This window comes from Lactuca sativa, chromosome 4 (genome assembly GCF_002870075.4).
Source record: "Lactuca sativa cultivar Salinas chromosome 4, Lsat_Salinas_v11, whole genome shotgun sequence".
Lineage (NCBI taxonomy): Eukaryota > Viridiplantae > Streptophyta > Magnoliopsida > Asterales > Asteraceae > Lactuca > Lactuca sativa.
The window spans coordinates 347576327-347582326 of record NC_056626.2 but is presented as its reverse complement, the minus strand read 5'-3'; the positions used below and the strand labels follow the sequence as shown (position 1 = coordinate 347582326).

Genomic DNA, 6000 nt, shown 5'->3' with positions numbered 1-6000 from the left:
AGTGCTCGAAGGCTCCGAGAAGAAGAGCTTTTCGGCTCGGGAACGCTGCTCCAAGCAAAGCCCGGTTTTCTATAAAACCCGTTGTAAGTGAGCTACGCCTACGCTATTTTTAATATAGCTTTTATTTAATTATAGTAACGTTATTAGGAACTTATAATAAATACTTGAGCTATTATTATGGGTTATATAAGTATTTTTTTGACGCTTATATAATAATAATAATAATAGCTAGACTATTAATTAGTCTCGACGAATAATAAACTAAACTCTAGTGGTAATAATACTAGGTTTCGTCGAAGAAAATTCTTTTTAAGAAGCGAAGCGCTGTCTGAGTTCGGAATCACCACCTTTTCAGGTGAGTGCATATTTACTTTCAACTTACACATAGATATGAAGTATTTAATATAAATTACGTGCTATTTGTGCATATTATCTGAATACTTGCTATCTATGCTGGATGAACGTTTTATACATGTTTTCAAAGATTTAAACTGTATATGTATTTTATATCTACAAAATGTGTTGGGTAAAATATGGGTAGATGTAATAGTTGTTGTGTGACAAAATAAAATAATGAGAGGCCTCGTTATAGATGTTATTGATGATCCAGTCATCTAGCGGAGTATAGATGACGACCACGGACTATTCTAGACAGTCCAGTGGAACACTAGCAGGCTCGCAACCTGTAGGTGTTTATTTGAACTGTGTGTTTATTTGAACTGTGTGCTCACCAGATGTACTCCATCCCCCACATGGTTGCCTATTAGGACATTTATTGCTGAGGAATCCCCTTAGTAGTAGTGTCCGTCCCGATGATGATCCTTAGGCTAGGTCCCTTATGATAGGCGTTTAGGGACGTAAAGTGAGGATAACGGGAACGGGTAATCGGGTTATTGTTGATTGATGAAATTAATAAACTATTTATTGTGGGTTGAAAACCCTATGTGCTCACCAGGCTCCCAAGCCTGACCCACTCAGTTTTATGTATTACAGGTAGTGGCGCTTGAGCATATATATGATGTTTGGACGAGGGATTACGGATATAGGCCTGTAGATATGAAATAATGTAGTAAGGCTTGTATTGTACTGTTTATGCTTTTGATCTGTACGAACATGACATCCCGAGTCTTTTAATGAAATACATTTCTATGGAAATGCTTTTGATAAATCTTTATCATATTATTGTTTTGGGACAAATTCCGCAACACTTTTATTTAAAATGTTACTCTGATTTTTAAACAAAGCATAAACAAACCGGTCTTTTCTGGCCGTGATTTTGGGGATGTCACAGTTGGTATCAGAGCATTAGTTTAAGCGAACTAGGAATTTATAGGATTTCTAGACTTAAACTTAGAATGATAAGCGATGATTGTGAGGTGTGAGCACTAGCTTATTTTAGGAATTGTGCCTAAAATGCTTTTATGTGCTAAATGCTTTATGCATGTTATGCTGTTATTTTGTTCGGATCTATGGTCTGTTGCCGACCGGATCTGGAAACCTTATGTGTTTAGGATTCTAAACGTACGACTATGCTATTAGAACTAGCATGTAAATGTTTCGGAGTGATAAGGACGATTTAAAACGTCTCTCCTAAATAAAGATCTAAATTCACCTTATTCGGTGTATAGATCAAGATGGCAAGGACCCGTAGCGGAAACGTAAACGCAAATGGGAACAGACACCAACCCCCCGTGATCGAGCAAATACCAGTTGTGGAAGCCGCTGCCGGACCAATAACGATGGCCGGAGTGCAAGCGATGATCCAGGCAATGTTGGATCGTCAAATGGAGGAAACCAGGCGTTTGCTCCAGCAAAATCGAGAGGAAGCGACTATTCAAATCGAACAGCCCGAGTTGAATGAAGGGCAGACTGAGGAAGGAGACTACAGTGGAACCGTTGGTCAAGCCAACCCACCAATAGTTCAACAAAACAACCAAGGTGACGAAATCAAGAGGAATGGATGCAAGTACAAGGATTTTCTGACTTGCAAGCCATCAACTTTCACGGGAAAAGAAGATCCAATCAGGGTCATGGATTGGATCTTGGAGATGGAGTTAGCTTTCATGACGTGCGGTTGCAGAGGAAAGCTACAGACCACATTTGCAGTACGTCAGTTTCGAGGAGGCGCTGTACGTTGGTGGAATACCTTGGGGAAGACTTTAAGCCCCAACAAGCCCCTGCAACTGACATGGGCAAAATTTCTGGTGCAATTCAAACGAAAATATTGCTCGGCTCAAAACCTGCTAGAGTTAGAGAACCAGTTTCTAACCTTGAAGAAGGGAAGCATGTCAATCGATGAATACACGAACAACTTCACAGAAAAGATGGAGTTTGCCTTGCGTCTTGTTCCGGATGAGCTGACGAAAATTGATAAGTACGCAAAGGGACTTCCATGGGAGTACGCGGTGCCAGTACGTCAGGCACCTACTTTGGAGGCAGCTATCTGGGCTGCCAAGTCTGAGGAGGACATGATTAAGGGAAGAGCTGCCAGCAAAATCGAGGTTGGCGAGAAGAGGAAATTTGAAGGGTCTGCTAAACCCAACAAAAAGAAGAGCAAGTTCAGTTCAAAAAAATTCGGGGGAGGAAACGAATTTAAATGGTGCGAGAAGTGCAAGAAGAAGCACTCGGGAAAATGTGGCGATGAAGTAACCTGCTACAAGTGTGGGAAAACAGGGCACTATGCCAATGAGTGCACCACCAACAAGAAGGTGTGCTACGAGTGTCGTGAAGAAGGGCATATTGCTAAGGATTGCCCAAGGAAGAAAGATGCGGGAAGGCCCAACATACCACCAAAGCCAAAGGCGAGAGCCTTTCAGATGACGCTCGAGGCTGCGAAGGAGGCAGCAGACGTCGCTTCAGGTACCTTTCTTGTAAATGGTTTGCCTGCAAATATACTATTTGATTCCGGAGCCAATTACTCCTTTGTGTCGCATAAATTTGGTGGAAGATTAGCATTGCCTGTAGAAAAACTAGATAATGCTCTGATTGTAGAAGTTGCCAGTGGCAAACTCGTACCTGTTAGTAATCGTATTAGGAACATCGTCATTGACCTAAACGGAAACGAATTCCATGAGGAACTATTACCCATAGAGTTAAACGGTTTCGACATCGTTTTGGGTGTGGATTGGCTTAGCGCCAACGATGCCGAGATATTATGCCAAAAGAAGATAGTTAGGATAAACCCACCCGGAAAGGAATCATTTATGGTGTACGGGGACAAACGCAGAGTAACTTCTGGAATCATCTCCCTGATGAAAGCCAGGAAATGTTTGTCCAAAGGATGTGCATCATACTTGGCATTCGTAATCGATGCTAAGAAAGAAAAGAAAGAGGTGCAGAATATACCGGTTGTGTGCGATTATCCGGAAGTCTTTCCCGAAGATCTTCCCGGATTACCACCTGATAGACAAGTGGAGTTTCGTATAGACTTGTTACCAGGAACAACACCGATAGCAAAGCCACCTTACCGATTAGCACCGACGGAGATGAAGGAGCTCATGACACAACTTCAGGAGTTGTTGGACAGCGGATTCATTCGACCTAGTTCATCACCCTGGGGAGCTCCGGTGTTATTCGTGAAGAAGAAGGACGGAAGCATGAGGATGTGCATAGACTACCGAGAGCTGAATAAGGCAACGGTGAAGAACAAGTATCCATTGCCGAGGATTGATGACCTATTCGATCAGCTGCAAGGTTCGAGCTACTTCTCAAAGATCGATCTTAGGTCAGGATATCATCAGCTGAAGGTGAGAGAGCAGGATATTGAGAAGACTGCATTCAGAACAAGATATGGACACTACGAGTTCTTGGTTATGTCATTCGGACTAACCAATGCTCCCGCAGCATTCATGGATTTGATGAATAGGGTCTGTAAACCATTCCTCGATAAATCTGTGATAGTGTTCATCGACGACATTCTTATTTACTCGAAAAGCCAGGAGGAGCATGGCAAGCATCTACGAGAAGTGTTGGAGGTGTTAAAGAAGGAGAAGCTTTTTGCGAAGTTCTCCAAATGCGACTTCTGGATATGGGAAGTCCAATTCTTGGGTCATGTTGTTAACCAAGAAGGAATAATGGTTGACCCCGCCAAGATCGAGGCTGTAATGAAGTGGGAACGTCCGAAGAGTCCCACGGAGGTTCGAAGCTTTCTAGGATTAGCCGGATATTACCGACGATTTATCCAAGGCTTTTCTTCGATAGCTGCTCCATTAACAGCTTTGACCCATAAAGGAGCTACGTATACATGGAGTGAGAAACACGATGAGGCGTTCGAGAAGCTAAAGAAGAAGTTATGTGAAGCACCGATACTTTCTCTACCCGATTGAGTTGAAGATTTCGCGGTTTATAGTGATGCATCTGGAGTCGGGTTGGGTTGTGTTCTGACCCAAAGAGAAAAGGTGATAGCATACGCATCTCGACAATTGAAAGAGCACGAAAAGAACTACCCCACTCATGATCTGGAGTTGGCAGCGGTAGTATTTGCCTTAAAGATATGGAGGCATTACCTCTATGGCACGAAGTGTAAGCTCTTCACTGATCATAAGAGTCTCCAGTATCTCTTTAATCAGAAGGAGTTGAACATGAGGCAACGACGCTGGCTAGAGCTTCTCAAGGACTACGACTGTGAGATACTTTACCACCCAGGTAAAGCAAATATTGTTGCTGATGCTCTCAGTCGGAAAGTCAATCTTGAAAGAAAAAGGCCAAGAGCGTTAAGAATTGAAGTCGTCTCGACGATTGTGGAAAGTATCAGGAAAGCTCAAGAAGAAGCCTTAGAAAAGAATGACCGAAAGGAAGAACGTTTGGGAAAAACGTTAGTGTTCGGTACAAACAGTCGAGGACTGAAGGTATTCCAAGATCGAATCTGGGTACCTAAGATGGGAGGAATAAGAGATCTTCTAATGGAAGAAGCACACAAGACCATGTACTCGATTCATCCCGGTAGCACTAAAATGTATAGGGACCTAAAACCCTACTACTGGTGGCCGACGATGAAGCTCGATGTTGCGAAGTATGTGGCCGAGTGCGTAACATGCGCGAGGGTTAAGGCACTACATCAGAAACCGTATGGGAGTTTAGAACCTTTACCTGTACCCATGGGTAAATGGGAAGACATCACCATGGATTTTGTGACTAAACTGCCCAGAACGAAGAACGGACACGACATGATTTGGGTAGTCGTGGATCGTTTCACCAAGAGTGCACACTTCATAGCCGCCAACGAGAAGTGGTCTATGGATAAGCTCGCAAACGCTTACGTGAAGGAAATTGTAAGACTTCACGGTGTCCCTCTTACGATTGTGTCAGATCGTGATAGTCGTTTCACGTCAAGGTTTTGGAGGAGTCTACAAGAGGAGTTGGGTACAAAGTTGTGTTTGAGTACTGCTTACCATCCGCAAACTGATGGTCAAAGTGAAAGAACGATTCAGACGTTGGAAGACATGCTGAGAGCATGTACCCTCGAATTCCAAGGGAATTGGGACGAGCACTTACCTCTAGTAGAATTTTACTACAACAATAGTTTTCACTCGAGCATCAAGATGGCACCTTATCAGGCCTTGTATGGACAGAAGTGTCGTACGCCGTCTTGTTGGCTTGAAGCCGGAGAGAAGCAGTTTATGGGCCCCGAGATAGTCCATGAGACTGCTGAGAAATTGAAGGTGATTAGGGAAAGAATGTTAGCAGCTCAGGATCGTCAGAAGAGCTATGCTGACAAGAAAAGACGACCGATAACCTTCGAAGTTGGGGATTCCGTTTTACTTAAAGTCTCACCGTGGAAGGGACTTATACGATTTGGGAAACGAGGAAAGTTGAGTCCAAGGTTTATTGGACCGTTCAAAGTTCTTCAGAAGATTGGGAACCAAGCTTACAAGCTGGAATTGCCCGAAGAACTCAATGGTATTCATAACACCTTCCATGTGTGTTATTTGAGGAAATTCATGGGAGATGTTCCCGACATAATTCCAATCTCGAAATTAAGGATGGATGAGAATAAAAGGC

At 43.2% G+C, this 6000-nt stretch overlaps 1 long non-coding RNA gene across 1 annotated transcript; it reads left to right on the top strand.

The window, feature by feature from the left end:
- The first annotated feature begins 210 nt into the window (after positions 1-210).
- Positions 211-1155, top strand: LOC128133940 (uncharacterized). Its single transcript, XR_008232260.1, has 2 exons — positions 211-355; positions 994-1155. It is a non-coding gene; the product is annotated as an uncharacterized LOC128133940 (long non-coding RNA).
- Positions 1156-6000: the final 4845 nt, after the last annotated feature.